A 15,327-nucleotide genomic window follows, 5' to 3' on the forward strand; every position below is an offset into this window, starting at 1 on the left:
TTTATTTCCTATTTTATTTTATTTTATATTCTCTTATAGGCCTATTAATATTATATCTGAACTGCGACCGAACACAAGCGCTGCTCATTCGGTCTCAAATTTTGTTAATAGGCCTACTACTGTATCTCCTTTTTTTATATTGGTTGTATTATTTTATTTCTATTTCTCTTGTTTGTAATTTATATTCTTTATTCTGTATATTTAAATTTAAATAAATAAATAAATAAATAAATAAATAAATAAATAAATAAATAAATAAATAAATAAATAAATAAATAAATAAATAAAAGAAACAGTGTCGCACAAAAATGTCCTTGTATATGCAATGGTTAAAATAAATATTCCATTTTAAAATTTTGATGAAATTTCCCACTTCTCATGGAATAGCCCCAAAATGTTCGCACAATTTTTATACACCCTGTGAAGAGCGGTTCCAGATCCTTGTCGCGGATCCATCTTGTCCTGCCCCTCCGCGAGCAGACTGGGTTGATGACATTTGATGATTGAAACGGTGACGTAACGATGTGGTAGAGTTCCTCTCTTGACTGAATGAATGTACAAGACTAAAAAGGAATTACAAAATGAAGATAAAAACGAATCATACAGTGGCGACTCCGGGCGCTTCCAGCACTAAAGCCCACATAGTTGACGGACATCAGTGATCATATGCGTGCACCGCATGGTTAACCCTCATCACAACTCTGTTAAACTTATCTCTCGTAACTGTGTTTAGTTATTTTTAGTTGGCAGGCTTGTAAATGCTGTTGAAGGCCAGACTTGTTAAAATGGAAATCGTGGCATATTAAAATTGGATTCTCTAGTCTTAACAGAATTCGCTTTAACTCAGATGACGAGTTTCTTAACAAAGGGTTCAGGTTTGAACTCGGGATGATGCGGTGAGAATTTTAAATAAAGCACCTACAGGCCAGGTTTCTTCCAGCATTTCTGTTTCAATTAGTTATTCGTCCTTCAATTGCTGTACTATTTCCATACAATATTTTGTCAATAGGCTACTATGTAACTTTTTAAATTCGAAACAGTCCTTAATTAATTACATAAAGTTTAGAGGCGAGGTATGACAGCGTTTTTCAGTCACAGTTCCGAAATGTGACAGCGCCGGAAAAACCCCTGTAACAGATTATAGTACAGTGAAACTTGTGTAATTCGAATCTGAAGGGCATAAGAAAAAATTCGAATTAAAAAAATGGTACTGCAGAAGGCAAACTACAGGTGTACTGTATGTACTATGTATTACTATAACATTTCAAGACAACAGGGTATTATAATACAAGAAAATATAGTGCTGTATAATGATAGGCCTATTACATAAATACAGTGCGGTACAGTAATTAGTAAACATTATGCACAACACATACAGTAGTTAAAAAAACATACCTTACTAGGCCTTTGTTAAGTAGGGTGTGATTTTAGTCTGCTTCTTTTTATTGATTTGCTGGGTTACTGTAAAGTCCTCCAGTTTATTTAATGCATCAAACAGAGAACCATGCACATTTTGGTGTCCCCCAATGAATCTTCTTAGCTCTCGGAAGTGAAAGATCGGTGTTTCGGAGTTTGTGAAAAGCAATGCACAGTGACCGTTTTAACTGAGTACGGTAACTGTACTTTCGAGGTGAATGACACTCCAAGGGTTGTCAACCCGCACTGGGACCACTTTCTCCGAAAAGGAGATACAATGCATTCTCGGTTCCAGCCTCCAACCCCTATGGTCAGGTCAATTTGTTACAGTACTGGCTCGTTCCGCCTTTGCCACATTTCACTGTAAAACTCATGTCCATTCTGGATTTTTTTTCTTCGAATTAAACAAAATTATGTTCGAATAAAAGACGAAATTTGTGCACTGTTTCCATAGGAAATTCAAGGGGACAAAGGAAAACTTCGAAATAAAGAATAATTCGAATTAAAAATGTTCGAATTATACAAGTTTCACTGTAGTATTGAGTGGCTACGGGCGGGTTAGGGACGATCCTTCAGCACATCGCACAGTGGTCCAAAATCCATATTCAGAAGAACAAAAGTAGAAAAATGACATGTCAAAAAATGAAATAAAATTCTTAAATTATTTTTCCTATATAGGCCTAACTGAGTAACACTGAATTGATTAATCTTAATCAGCGGAGGTGGCTGCAGAGCGAGATAAGAAGCCGGTAACATGCCACATTTCGCCACCCAGCGTTCTTACTCAGCAAGTGCCGCGAGTCTGCCGTTTTCTTTGTGCTGTAACTCTGTTGTAAGTGGTCGATTCCATTCATATTTTGGTATCAACATGTCAAGTAGTTCTTTAGGTATGTAACACTGTTTGTTTTTGTTACATTTATTGTTGTTATAACATATCAAATTAGCATGAATGAACACGGGACAAAATATAAATATAACCACTGAGAGCAGACTTGGCTAAGGTAGAGAAAAAAAACAACCTTTATTCCGTTCTAAAATGATTTTTTTTTTCACTTCCTCGAGTATTTATTTCTATTTTAAATGAAGTCTTAAGGTGCGCATATTTGCGGAAATAATAAATTATGCCCACTATTCTTTCCAGGTGCAGTAATGCAATTTTTCTCGATTGCAATTATTTAAATAGGGTATCTGAGAATCGAAACTGCTTCCGAAGTACAATTCAGAGAATTCAAGGTGACGGCTTGTTAATAATGTATCAAATAAGCTTCCCGAGTGCCCAAAAGTTGCAATAGTAGCTGACTAAAATGTTACATTTTTCCCATAAGATAATTTATCGTTGGAAAGCAAGAGGATAAAGAATATGAGTTTTTTTTAACGAAATCAACATTGGCTTAGTGAGCTACTTATTAAATTAGATTCTCATCGTGATAGTAATGAAAATTTACAGAAAATTTACCCCTGGAATAAGTCGTGGCTGCCCAAGAAAGCTTTTTCATTACAGCAAATATGAGGTCGAAACAAAGACAATCCAGAGAATTGGAGCTTGTATACACAACAATAATGTACTACCTGTAACTGTATAAAGTTTCATGAAACTCTGTTAGATAAGAGAAAAGTTACTAATTTTGTCTAAAAACATCCCCCTATAAAGGGAGTTCCCTTTATACCAATGTAATCAGAGTTTGTATACAAAACAAATGTACTCCCTGTAACTACTGTGTAAAATTTCATAAAAAATATGAGGAGATTTTTTTTTATTTTAGTAGGTTATTTTACGACGCTTTATCAACATCTTAGGTTCTTTAGCGTCTGAATGAAATGAAAGTGATAATGCCGGTGAAATGAGTCCGGGGTCCAGCACCGAACATTGCCTAGCATTTGTTCATATTAGGTTGAGGGAAAACCCCGGAAAAACCTCAACCAGATAACTTGTCCCGACCGGGAATCGAACCCGAGCCCCCTGGTTTCGCGGCCAGACGCGCTAACCGTTACTCCACAGGGGTGGATTGTGTTCAGAGAAAAGTTACTAATTTAGTCTAATTGCGTCCCCTATAAGGGGTAGTTCCCCTTAGACCAACGTAATGAGAGCTTGTATACAAAATATATGCTATCTGTAACTTCTGTGTAAATTTCATAAAAATCTGTTAGTTAGCTGAAAAGTTATTAGTTTGTCCCGCTAAATTTGCATTTTGGACCATTGTGCGGTGGCGGCGGCCATATTTACTTTCTTTTCGCAATGTTAACGCTTTCCGCTCATTTTTTCTGCGTTTTAATTTTTGTGGCAAAATAGGGGGTTTTTGGAATTTTTTTTGTGGAATGGACGGAACCAGGCTGCAAGGAGACGTCAGTTACCTCCATTACTAAAAAAATCTACAGAATGTGACGAAGTTTTGAACTGCTTTGAAATTAAAAGCAATAAGAACCAAGAAATGCTTCTGTACCGATCTTGGTACTATCCAATATATTATACTGACTCTGATACAACTGAGAGAAGAGTGCCATCTTGTGACGGCATCAAAGAAAGAAAACCAAAGGCAGGGTTACCAACCTCAAGATGCACAACACTGGCACATTACGCAACTCAAAGAGGACATTATGTTTCTAGCAAGCCAAAGACATCCAGGAAGGAAATATATTTCATTACGCGTAATTTGTTCACACGTTCTGGAAATGCGTACGCACAACTCATGGGTGGTAAAAATGGTCAAAGTCGACTACCCGCGCAACTCGAGTTCTCCGGTTTTTTTGAGATAATTAAATTTAAAGTTACAATTGGTTACACATAACTCACACATTAACACTACTTCTACTAATTCTACAGTGCGTTCGTAGCTCGGCCGGACCGTTCCGCGGCGGCAGCACAATTTTACTCACAACACGCGCACAGGACGTCTTTCCCTCACGACAGATTCAACTCGACTGACTGGCGCGTCAGCGGTATCTACAGCGCTACTCTGGCGGCAGGCGCGCCAATCTTCACCCAGTCCAAGACCGCCGCGGAACGGTCCGGCCGAGCTACAAACGTATTGTATAAAATTATACTTGTAATTAAGTTACTGAGAAACAGTTTTCATAAAACCGTACATTTTCTAGTGCGAAAATAAAAAGATGATACAATTTGTCAAAATTCTACTATTTTCATTAGCACATCGCCTTAACATCGAAATCGCCCATTTTATTTCATCAAAGAATACGATTTCTAGTAATAAGAAGTGCTGGAGAACGGCAGAGAAATATTCACTCTCTGACCTTATTCCAAAAAGGATCATTCAAGTCAACACCGGGGATAGAACACGAATTCGAAGTTGATCTCAATCTGTAGCTCTCAGCTATCGGAGAGGCTTTCAGAAACAATAACCCCGATCAAATTAAGTTTAAAAAAAGGACCGCTTAATAAAGACTTACAACTACTTGAACTCTTCTATTCCTTCGTACCTGTCGTCTCGCTTCACTTACCTTTCTTCCCACCATAATCTGAACACACGCTCTCGTCATGAAACAATACTAACAATACCATCCCATCGCACCTCCTCATACTCATCTTCTTTCACAATAGCCCTGCCAAGACTCTGGAATTCGCTACCCGCTAGCATCAGGGACTGTCGAAATAAAATTGAATTCAAACGAAAACTTACTAGGCACTTGGTCAGTAATTGATTTCTTGTAAATAGTTTCTTTAATCTATCACAAAATATTTCAATATTCAGTAATTTCATCAGTATACAATTTTGTTACTCTAGATTTAATTTGTAATTCAGTAAATATAAAATATTCTTTGTTTCTCTATGATAAATTATCTAGCTTTAATTATTCAGGCAATCTTTTCGTACTTTGATTTTATTGTAATTGTAATTGTAAATTTAATACTAATTGTAATGTTATTTGTAATTGTAATTGTAAATTTAATACCAATTGTAGTTTTATTGTTCATATTGTAGTTGGAATCTCCTAGTAGAGGGGCAGAGAGGGCCTGACGGCCTTATCTCTACCAGGTTAAATAAATAAATACTAATACTAATACTTCCTGAAACTCCTATCAGGGCGGAGTTGCGATTGGAGGCCTCGATTCACAATTATGGCAGTACATGATAAATTGGTTTAGCATCCAGTCTTAATCTTTGACTATTAAATGCAGAGCAATAAATATATTTCTTCCTTATCGAATTTTAACGCTGAATTCGTGATTTACTACCTTCTGTCTGCTATCACCGCCGGCGCCATGTAGGGAAATCACTCAGCCCATCGCGGTCTGTGGGTGGGATTTCACAAAATGAAGATTCTCTTGCAAGCTTCATTAGCAGCCGACGTTCTTCAGATTTTTTTACAAACTCGCATAAAGAAGCTGGCTGTCTAACCGACGCGAGATGTAACACAAAATTAATTACACGGTCCAATAGCGAAAGTCTCGGATTTTCTGTTTGTACCCAAAGGCCTTGGCTTGTTATCTTGTAGGAAGGGAACGGGGAAATTAATTGCTAATGTTTTCATCACTGGGTCAGACAGTGAATCAACCCCCACCGGACAGCCAGAGCCTCCTACCGTTGATTCAGCACAACTGTCCATCATTAAGACTTCAACTGTCTGAAGAAAAACGCACATTCATTCTCAAGTTTGTGATTCTAGACGGAGTGTAGTCAGGGTTGGACAGAATGCCAGTAACGTGCATCTAACAATTCTGGTCATAATTAGAGCAAATCAAGTAACGTGTTTTCATAAGTCTATTCACCTTCCTATCTGCTATCTACAGGGACATCATTTTATTTTTACTAACATTTCTAATATTAACCTGGCTATACCTTTGGATTAACGGTTGAATCCACACCTGTGGAGTAACGGTCAGCGCGTCTGGCCGCGAAACCAGGTGGCCCGGGTTCGATTCCCGGTCGGGGCAAGTTATCTGGTTGAGGTTTTTTCCAGGGTTTTCCCTCAACCCAATATGAGCAAATGCTGGGTAACTTTCGGTGTTGGGCCCCGGATTCATTTCACCGGCATTGTCACCTTTATCTCATTCAGACGCTAAATAACCGAAGATGTTGATAAAGCGTCGTAAAATAACCTACTAAAAAAATTAACGGTTGAAAACCGCTCCCACTTCCACGACTGGAGTTCGATGATACTGGCGTAAAATACAAACAAATCACTTTACTAGCTACAGGAGAGAAGAAAATTAGTAAACTAGGAAATATCGCGATTTTCAGTTTGATAATTTTCATTAGGTTTTTGTTTAATCAAGATATAGTACTCTTTAACAATAAGTTTTTTTTACTCACGAACTGAGCTATCCATTCGGACGTATTCATTATGCAGTGTATATTATACTTTCTACAGCACATTAACGTACTATATAGAGAATGAAGTTAAATTGAAAAATAATCATAATGTGGATATTTAAACACATTTTTGAAATTGGTGACCATTCACTTCGATACAGACTTCAGTTCTTTTGTGCATATTATCGCACTATAGACTATTGTACCTAATTCCAATTACCAGTTTCGTCCTTCGTACTAGTAACTCATGTTGAAATAATTCTGTATCTACTCTATAAAAGAGTACCTTACGTACTGTAAATTCAATCTTCACTTCTGCCCGATCGGAAAAGATAAACTTACTCAGACGTGCTATTTAGGCCTACTGTCCAACCAAGTGGTTTTGCCGTAGGGTCGAAGAAAGGGGGGAAAAATCACGTGGCAGTTAACTACTTAACGAGGCCCTTTTATTTAAGTTATTTTAAACATTTGTATAACATTACGTAGACGTCCAATTCCTAACAGAAATTAATGTTTTCAAAAAATAGCTAAGACAACACAGCACTAGCCTTTGCAGAGGGGCGAGCAGAAGCGGGTAAGGGAAACCGGAATGCGACGTAGGCGAACGGACGACAGTACTCGTGCGCAAATATGATTAAATATTGAAAGCTCTTTCGTCACTGGAAAACGCGAACATATTTCTGGAACGTACTATACTCACTAACTTAGTACTGTTTACTATGACCATAAGGCGAATTTGACTGCATACACGACCTTGGTTCTGTGTGGAGGAAGGTTGGAAGTTTACTAGTAGAGGGGGTGGAGTGAAGTATCTACATTCGAAAACTCAGGTACAATAAAAACTGAAGTAAAAATAAAATGATGTCCCTGTAAAAAGTATAAATATCCACGTAACTACCACACATCTGTCAACCATTTTATCTAACTATGCACACCTACCAAGTTACTGCAGGGAGATTCAAAAGGTTACACATAAACTTAAGTAGCTTATAGAGGTGTCGAAGTACAACAACTTTCGAATAGGAACGTATGATCTAAGAATTAATCCTGAGTCATTGCACACTTGGGAATATCAGGAACTACGTTGCAAATATAAGCTTACTTTGCAATGAATCACTGAGTTCGATACACTATGAAATGATGAAGACTTTCCTCTGCCACCACGTTTGAATAAAGTGAGGTACAAGGTCTTCATACGAGACGTTCTTCCAGAACTGTTAGAGAATGTACCACTTATCGTGCGTCGTCAGATGTAGATGCAAGTATACGGAGCACTTGCACAACTTTTCTCTTCAAGTACGTGGCATACTAAATCACACTAATCCCGGGCGTTGGATCGGAAGGGAAGAGCCAATTGATTGGCCACCCCGCTCCCCTGATCTGACGCCTCTTGATTTCTTTTTCTGGGGGGCATATCAAAAGCCTCGTGTACGAGACACCAGCTGCCGACCAAGAAACACTTCTCTCCAGGATTACTTGCAACATTTGATGAGTTTCGTGAGATGCGTGATGTACTTGGTAGAGTGCGCCAGAATTCCTTCGACGTTGTCTACCTGTATTCAATGTGGTGGTCGCCAAATTGAATAACTTTTGTAAAAACAAAGTGTTGAATAAACATTATCTTTGCTTAACTTAAATGAGTGATTGTCCATTATGTAGTTCCTGACATTCCCACTGGCTCAGGATTACTTCCTAGACCATAAGTTCCTATTCTAAAGTTGTTGTATATCGACCTCTCTACATAAGCTCCTTACGTTTGTGCGCAACCTTTTGAATCACTCTGTTAATCTATTTTTTTCCCTCGCCCAATCTATAAATATAAATCTGTACTCTAGCAGACAATGCTTTCGATCCGCGAACCACTATGTCATTAGCCCAGCACGCTCCCACGGCGTAATTCTATCGAGGCAGAAATAAGTACATAATAGCTTCTTTACAAGTGCTACGTTTCAGTCAGAGACGATTTAGAAGATTATAATTATACAGTAACAAAACATGGCTTACATTCACAAACCGTTGGATTATGAGCCCAGCACACTTCTACTGCGACACTCTGCTTATTTGAAAGTTACCATCTAATAGCTTCTCTACAAGTGTTACACTTATGTCAGCAAAGACTTGTAAATGTAAAATTATATATAGCAGAGCACGGTTTCTATCCACGGACCTGTGCGTTAAAGACCCACCACGTTTCGACTGCGTCACTTTGCTTCAATTGTTATTATTCTCTAAAGCTCCTCTACAAGTGCTAGACTATGGTCAGCAAAGACTTATGAGTGTAAAACCTACACATAGCAGAGGGTGGTTTCGATCCACGAACCTCTGGCTTATGGGCCCAGCACGCTTCCACTGCGCCACTCTGCTTATACCGTCATTACTTTCTAATGCCTCCTCTGTAAGTGCTAAACTTATGTCAGCAAAGACTTATGAGTGTAAAACTACACATAGCAGAACGTGCTTTCGATCCACGGACTTCTGGGTTATTGGCCCAGCACGCTTCCACTGCGCCACTCTGCTTAAACTGTCAGCAAATTCTAATACCTCCTCTATGATTGTTACCCGTATGTCAGCAGAGACTTATGAGTGTAAAACTACACATAGCAGAGCGTGGTTTCGATCCACGGACCTCTGGGTTATGGGTCCAGCACACTTCCACTGCGCCACTCTGATTACATTGTCATTACTCTCTAATACCTCCTCTGCAAGTGCTACACTTACGTCAGCAAAGACTTATGAGTGTAAAACTACAAGTAGCAGAGCGTGGTTTCGATCCACGGACCTCTGGGTTACGGGCCCAACACGCTTCTACTGCGCCACTCTGTTTACACTGTCATCACTTTCTATTACCTCTTCTATAAGTGCTATACTTATGTCAACAAAGACTTATGAGTGTAAAACTAGACATAGCAGAGCGGGGTTTCGATCCACGGACCTCTGGGTTATGGGCCCAGCACGCTTCCACTGCGCCACTCTGCTGATATTAGTCTCATTTTCTAATACCTCCTCTATGAGTGCTACACGTATCTCAGCAAAGACTTATGAATGTAAAACTACACATAGCAGAGCATGGTTTCGATCCAAGGACCTCTGGGTTATGGGCCCAGCACGCTTCCACTGCGCCACTCTGCTTATATTGTCGCTGTTTTCTAATACTTCCTCTGTAAGTGCTACACTTATGTCAGCAAAGACTCATGAGTGTAAAACTACACATAACAGAGCGTGGTTTCGATCCACGGACCTCTGGGTTATGGGCCCAGCACGCTTCCACTGCGCCACTCTGCTTATATTGTCGCTGTTTTCTAATACCTCCTCTGTAAGTGCTACACTTATGTCAGCAAAGACTTATGAATGTAAAACTACACATAGCAGAGCATGGTTTCGATCCACGGACCTCTGGTTTATGGGCCCAGCACGCTTCCACTGCGCCACTCTGCTGATATTAGTCTTATTTTCTAATACCTCCTCTATGAGTGCTACACGTATCTCAGCAAAGACTTATGAATGTAAAACTACACATAGCAGAGCATGGTTTCGATCCACGGACCTCTGGGTTATGGGCCCAGCACGCTTCCACTGCGCCACTCTGCTTATATTGTCGCTGTTTTCTAATACTTCCTCTGTAAGTGCTACACTTATGTCAGCAAAGACTTATGAATGTAAAACTACACATAGCAGAGCATGGTTTCGATCCACGGACCTCTGGTTTATGGGCCCAGCACGCTTCCACTGCGCCACTCTGCTGATATTAGTCTTATTTTCTAATACCTCCTCTATAAGTGCTACACGTATCTCAGTAAAGACTTATGAATGTAAAATTACACATAGCAGAGCGTGGTTTCGATCCACGGACCTCTGGGTTATGGGCCCAGCACGCTTCCACAGCGCCACTCTGCTTATATTGTCGCTGTTTTCTAATACTTCCTCTGTAAATGCTACACTTATGTCAGCAAAAATTCATGAGTGTAAAACTACACATAGCAGAGCGTGGTTTCGATCCACGGACCTCTGGGTTATGGGCCCAGCACGCTTCCACTGCGCCACTCTGCTTATATTGTCGCTGTTTTCTAATACCTCTTCTGTAAGTGCTACACTTATGTCAGCAAAGACTTATGAATGTAAAACTACACATAGCAGAGCGTGGTTTCGATCCACGGACCTCTGGGTTATGGGCCCAGCACGCTTCCACTGCGCCACTCTGCTTATATTGTCACTGTTTTCTAATACCTCCTCTGTAAATGCTACACTTATGTCAGCAAAGACTTGTAAATGTAAAATTATATATAGCAGAGCACGGTTTCTATCCACGGACCTGTGCGTTAAAGACCCACCACGTTTCGACTGCGTCACTTTGCTTCAATTGTTATTATTCTCTAAAGCTCCTCTACAAGTGCTAGACTATGGTCAGCAAAGACTTATGAGTGTAAAACCTACACATAGCAGAGGGTGGTTTCGATCCACGAACCTCTGGCTTATGGGCCCAGCACGCTTCCACTGCGCCACTCTGCTTATACCGTCATTACTTTCTAATGCCTCCTCTGTAAGTGCTAAACTTATGTCAGCAAAGACTTATGAGTGTAAAACTACACATAGCAGAACGTGCTTTCACAGCGCCACTCTGCTTATATTGTCGCTGTTTTCTAATACTTCCTCTGTAAATGCTACACTTATGTCAGCAAAAATTCATGAGTGTAAAACTACACATAGCAGAGCGTGGTTTCGATCCACGGACCTCTGGGTTATGGGCCCAGCACGCTTCCACTGCGCCACTCTGCTTATATTGTCGCTGTTTTCTAATACCTCTTCTGTAAGTGCTACACTTATGTCAGCAAAGACTTATGAATGTAAAACTACACATAGCAGAGCGTGGTTTCGATCCACGGACCTCTGGGTTATGGGCCCAGCACGCTTCCACTGCGCCACTCTGCTTATATTGTCGCTGTTTTCTAATACTTCCTCTGTAAGTGCTACACTTATGTCAGCAAAGACTTATGAATGTAAAACTACACATAGCAGAGCGTGGTTTCGATCCACGGACCTCTGGGTTATGGGCCCAGCACGCTTCCACTGCGCCACTCTGCTTATATTGTCGCTGTTTTCTAATACCTCCTCTGTAAGTGCTACACTTATGTCAGCAAAGACTTATGAATGTAAAACTACACATAGCAGAGCGTGGTTTCGATCCACGGACCTCTGGGTTATGGGCCCAGCACGCTTCCACTGCGCCACTCTGCTTATATTGTCGCTGTTTTCTAATACTTCCTCTGTAAGTGCTACACTTATGTCAGCAAAGACTCATGAGTGTAAAACTACACATAGCAGAGCGTGGTTTCGATCCACGGACCTCTGGGTTATGGGCCCAGCACGCTTCCACTGCGCCACTCTGCTTATATTGTCGCTGTTTTCTAATACCTCCTCTGTAAGTGCTACACTTATGTCAGCAAAGACTTATGAATGTAAAACTACACATAGCAGAGCATGGTTTCGATCCACGGACCTCTGGTTTATGGGCCCAGCACGCTTCCACTGCGCCACTCTGCTGATATTAGTCTTATTTTCTAATACCTCCTCTATAAGTGCTACACGTATCTCAGTAAAGACTTATGAATGTAAAACTACACATAGCAGAGCGTGGTTTCGATCCACGGACCTCTGGGTTATGGGCCCAGCACGCTTCCACTGCGCCACTCTGCTTATATTGTCGCTGTTTTCTAATACTTCCTCTGTAAATGCTACACTTATGTCAGCAAAAATTCATGAGTGTAAAACTACACATAGCAGAGCGTGGTTTCGATCCACGGACCTCTGGGTTATGGGCCCAGCACGCTTCCACTGCGCCACTCTGCTTATATTGTCGCTGTTTTCTAATACCTCCTCTGTAAGTGCTACACTTATGTCAGCAAAAATCCATGAGTGTAAAACTACACATAGCAGAGCGTGGTTTCGATCCCCGGACCTCTGGGTTATGGGCCCAGCACGCTTCCACTGCGCCACTCTGTTTATATTGCCGCTGTTTTCTAATACCTCCTCTGTAAGTGCTACACTTATGTCAGCAAAAATCCATGAGTGTAAAACTACACATAGCAGAGCGTGGTTTCGATCCACGGACCTCTGGGTTATGGGCCCAGCACGCTTCCACTGCGCCACTCTGCTTATATTGTCGCTGTTTTCTAATACTTCCTCTGTAAGTGCTACACTTATGTCAGCAAAGACTTATGAATGTAAAATTACACATAGCAGAGCGTGGTTTCGATCCAAGGACCTCTGGGTTATGGGCCCAGCACGCTTCCACAGCGCCACTCTGCTTATATTGTCGCTGTTTTCTAATACTTCCTCTGTAAATGCTACACTTATGTCAGCAAAAATTCATGAGTGTAAAACTACACATAGCAGAGCGTGGTTTCGATCCACGGACCTCTGGGTTATGGGCCCAGCACGCTTCCACTGCGCCACTCTGCTTATATTGTCGCTGTTTTCTAATACCTCTTCTGTAAGTGCTACACTTATGTCAGCAAAGACTTATGAATGTAAAATTACACATAGCAGAGCGTGGTTTCGATCCAAGGACCTCTGGGTTATGGGCCCAGCACGCTTCCACAGCGCCACTCTGCTTATATTGTCGCTGTTTTCTAATACTTCCTCTGTAAATGCTACACTTATGTCAGCAAAAATTCATGAGTGTAAAACTACACATAGCAGAGCGTGGTTTCGATCCACGGACCTCTGGGTTATGGGCCCAGCACGCTTCCACTGCGCCACTCTGCTTATATTGTCGCTGTTTTCTAATACCTCTTCTGTAAGTGCTACACTTATGTCAGCAAAGACTTATGAATGTAAAACTACACATAGCAGAGCGTGGTTTCGATCCACGGACCTCTGGGTTATGGGCCCAGCACGCTTCCACTGCGCCACTCTGCTTATATTGTCGCTGTTTTCTAATACCTCCTCTGTAAGTGCTGTACTTATGTCAGCAAAGACTTATGAATGTAAAACTACACATAGCAGAGCGTGGTTTCGATCCCCGGAACTCTGGGTTATGGGCCCAGCACGCTTCCACTGCGCCACTCTGCTTATATTGTCGCTGTTTTCTAATACCTCCTCTGTAAGTGCTGTACTTATGTCAGCAAAGACTTATGAATGTAAAACTACACATAGCAGAGCGTGGTTTCGATCCACGGACCTCTGGGTTATGGGCCCAGCACGCTTCCACAGCGCCACTCTGCTTATATTGTCGCTGTTTTCTAATACCTCCTCTGTAAGTGCTGTACTTATGTCAGCAAAGACTTATGAATGTAAAACTACACATAGCAGAGCGTGGTTTCGATCCACGGACCTCTGGGTTATGGGCCCAGCACGCTTCCACTGCGCCACTCTGCTCATATTGTCGCTGTTTTCTAATACCTCCTCTGTAAGTGCTGTACTTATGTCAGCAAAGACTTATGAATGTAAAACTACACATAGCAGAGCGTGGTTTCGATCCACGGACCTCTGGGTTATGGGCCCAGCACGCTTCCACTGCGCCACTCTGCTCATATTGTCGCTGTTTTCTAATACCTCCTTTGTAAGTGCTACACTTATGTCAGCAAAGACTCATGAGTGTAAAACTACACATAGCAGAGCGTGGTTTCGATCCACGGACCTCTGGGTTATGGGCCCAGCACGCTTCCACTGCGCCACTCTGCTTATGCACGACTTCCCTTAAATGTTTAAGTGGTTGGTGGTTCTGTAATTTCAAATCATTACGAGGTTTGAACCTTTCGAATGCGAGTCCCAAACGTCTGAGCCAACTGGCTCGGTTGCTGTAATAATAGGGCAAAATAAAAATAAAAATAAAGGGTTAAATAAATTTGTCCCGAAATAGCTACTTTATTTCATCCCATTATTGTGTTTTTAGCTACGATGAGAGTTTGAACGATATATTACCACTGTTAAACATCTTTAGGGGAGAGTCGGGTAGTATCGGACACCGGGTGATATCGGACAGTGAGTTTCTTTCATCTACCATACGATGATAGTACCTGATTGACATGGTTACGTTTCTGTGATGTCCCATAGAGAAACGTAACCATGTCATTCAGGTATTACCATATGGTGGTAGATGAAAGAAACGCATTGTCCGATACTACCCGATGTCCGATACTACCCGACTCTCCCCTAAGTATCTTTATCTCAGAAAGTATTAGGCCTATATGAAAATTTTACTTCATTTCTTTCTCGTATGTTAAGTATGCTGAGTTCTTGTTTAGAAAGTGCACTTAAAAATATAAGTATTGATTTTTTTGTAACCGACTATATACATGTATACCTTTAGATGAAGTAAGAGGCTCCATATTACCGTTGTTAATCATATTTAAGTAACTTTATCTCAAAAAGTATTATAGATATCTCTATGAAAAGTTTACTTCTTTTTCTTAAATTTGCTGAGTTCTTGTTTAGAAAGTGTACTTTAAAAAATACTGTCTTGATTTTTTGTAACCGACTACAGTGTAATAATAATAATAATAATAATAATAATAATAATAATAATAATAATAATAATAATAATAACTTATTTTAGCTGGCAGAGTTAAGGCCGTAAGGCCTCCTCTTCCACTCAACCAGCAAAAAGTATACATACATACAGTAGCGTGCAAATTAATCCGAA

General features: G+C 40.6%; 20 non-coding genes across 20 annotated transcripts; all 20 read right to left on the minus strand.

Moving 5' to 3' along the window:
* Positions 1 to 9,590: 9,590 nt before the first annotated feature.
* TRNAM-CAU (transfer RNA methionine (anticodon CAU)) lies at positions 9,591 to 9,662 on the minus strand. Its single transcript has one exon. It is a non-coding gene; the product is annotated as a tRNA-Met (tRNA).
* Positions 9,663 to 9,743: 81 nt separating this feature from the next.
* Positions 9,744 to 9,815, minus strand: TRNAM-CAU (transfer RNA methionine (anticodon CAU)). The gene has a single exon. It is a non-coding gene; the product is annotated as a tRNA-Met (tRNA).
* An 81-nt stretch (positions 9,816 to 9,896) lies between these two features.
* TRNAM-CAU (transfer RNA methionine (anticodon CAU)) lies at positions 9,897 to 9,968 on the minus strand. Its single transcript has one exon. It is a non-coding gene; the product is annotated as a tRNA-Met (tRNA).
* A 234-nt stretch (positions 9,969 to 10,202) lies between these two features.
* Positions 10,203 to 10,274, minus strand: TRNAM-CAU (transfer RNA methionine (anticodon CAU)). The gene has a single exon. It is a non-coding gene; the product is annotated as a tRNA-Met (tRNA).
* A 387-nt stretch (positions 10,275 to 10,661) lies between these two features.
* Positions 10,662 to 10,733, minus strand: TRNAM-CAU (transfer RNA methionine (anticodon CAU)). Its single transcript has one exon. It is a non-coding gene; the product is annotated as a tRNA-Met (tRNA).
* An 81-nt stretch (positions 10,734 to 10,814) lies between these two features.
* On the minus strand, positions 10,815 to 10,886 carry TRNAM-CAU (transfer RNA methionine (anticodon CAU)). The gene has a single exon. It is a non-coding gene; the product is annotated as a tRNA-Met (tRNA).
* A 501-nt stretch (positions 10,887 to 11,387) lies between these two features.
* On the minus strand, positions 11,388 to 11,459 carry TRNAM-CAU (transfer RNA methionine (anticodon CAU)). Its single transcript has one exon. It is a non-coding gene; the product is annotated as a tRNA-Met (tRNA).
* Positions 11,460 to 11,540: 81 nt separating this feature from the next.
* On the minus strand, positions 11,541 to 11,612 carry TRNAM-CAU (transfer RNA methionine (anticodon CAU)). The gene has a single exon. It is a non-coding gene; the product is annotated as a tRNA-Met (tRNA).
* Positions 11,613 to 11,693: 81 nt separating this feature from the next.
* TRNAM-CAU (transfer RNA methionine (anticodon CAU)) lies at positions 11,694 to 11,765 on the minus strand. The gene has a single exon. It is a non-coding gene; the product is annotated as a tRNA-Met (tRNA).
* Positions 11,766 to 11,846: 81 nt separating this feature from the next.
* On the minus strand, positions 11,847 to 11,918 carry TRNAM-CAU (transfer RNA methionine (anticodon CAU)). The gene has a single exon. It is a non-coding gene; the product is annotated as a tRNA-Met (tRNA).
* Positions 11,919 to 11,999: 81 nt separating this feature from the next.
* Positions 12,000 to 12,071, minus strand: TRNAM-CAU (transfer RNA methionine (anticodon CAU)). The gene has a single exon. It is a non-coding gene; the product is annotated as a tRNA-Met (tRNA).
* A 234-nt stretch (positions 12,072 to 12,305) lies between these two features.
* Positions 12,306 to 12,377, minus strand: TRNAM-CAU (transfer RNA methionine (anticodon CAU)). Its single transcript has one exon. It is a non-coding gene; the product is annotated as a tRNA-Met (tRNA).
* An 81-nt stretch (positions 12,378 to 12,458) lies between these two features.
* TRNAM-CAU (transfer RNA methionine (anticodon CAU)) lies at positions 12,459 to 12,530 on the minus strand. The gene has a single exon. It is a non-coding gene; the product is annotated as a tRNA-Met (tRNA).
* Positions 12,531 to 12,764: 234 nt separating this feature from the next.
* TRNAM-CAU (transfer RNA methionine (anticodon CAU)) lies at positions 12,765 to 12,836 on the minus strand. The gene has a single exon. It is a non-coding gene; the product is annotated as a tRNA-Met (tRNA).
* Positions 12,837 to 13,070: 234 nt separating this feature from the next.
* TRNAM-CAU (transfer RNA methionine (anticodon CAU)) lies at positions 13,071 to 13,142 on the minus strand. The gene has a single exon. It is a non-coding gene; the product is annotated as a tRNA-Met (tRNA).
* A 234-nt stretch (positions 13,143 to 13,376) lies between these two features.
* TRNAM-CAU (transfer RNA methionine (anticodon CAU)) lies at positions 13,377 to 13,448 on the minus strand. Its single transcript has one exon. It is a non-coding gene; the product is annotated as a tRNA-Met (tRNA).
* An 81-nt stretch (positions 13,449 to 13,529) lies between these two features.
* Positions 13,530 to 13,601, minus strand: TRNAM-CAU (transfer RNA methionine (anticodon CAU)). Its single transcript has one exon. It is a non-coding gene; the product is annotated as a tRNA-Met (tRNA).
* A 387-nt stretch (positions 13,602 to 13,988) lies between these two features.
* TRNAM-CAU (transfer RNA methionine (anticodon CAU)) lies at positions 13,989 to 14,060 on the minus strand. Its single transcript has one exon. It is a non-coding gene; the product is annotated as a tRNA-Met (tRNA).
* An 81-nt stretch (positions 14,061 to 14,141) lies between these two features.
* TRNAM-CAU (transfer RNA methionine (anticodon CAU)) lies at positions 14,142 to 14,213 on the minus strand. The gene has a single exon. It is a non-coding gene; the product is annotated as a tRNA-Met (tRNA).
* An 81-nt stretch (positions 14,214 to 14,294) lies between these two features.
* TRNAM-CAU (transfer RNA methionine (anticodon CAU)) lies at positions 14,295 to 14,366 on the minus strand. Its single transcript has one exon. It is a non-coding gene; the product is annotated as a tRNA-Met (tRNA).
* Between the last annotated feature and the right edge of the window lie 961 nt (positions 14,367 to 15,327).

This window comes from Periplaneta americana, chromosome 9, assembly GCF_040183065.1.
Source record: "Periplaneta americana isolate PAMFEO1 chromosome 9, P.americana_PAMFEO1_priV1, whole genome shotgun sequence".
Classification (NCBI taxonomy): domain Eukaryota; kingdom Metazoa; phylum Arthropoda; class Insecta; order Blattodea; family Blattidae; genus Periplaneta; species Periplaneta americana.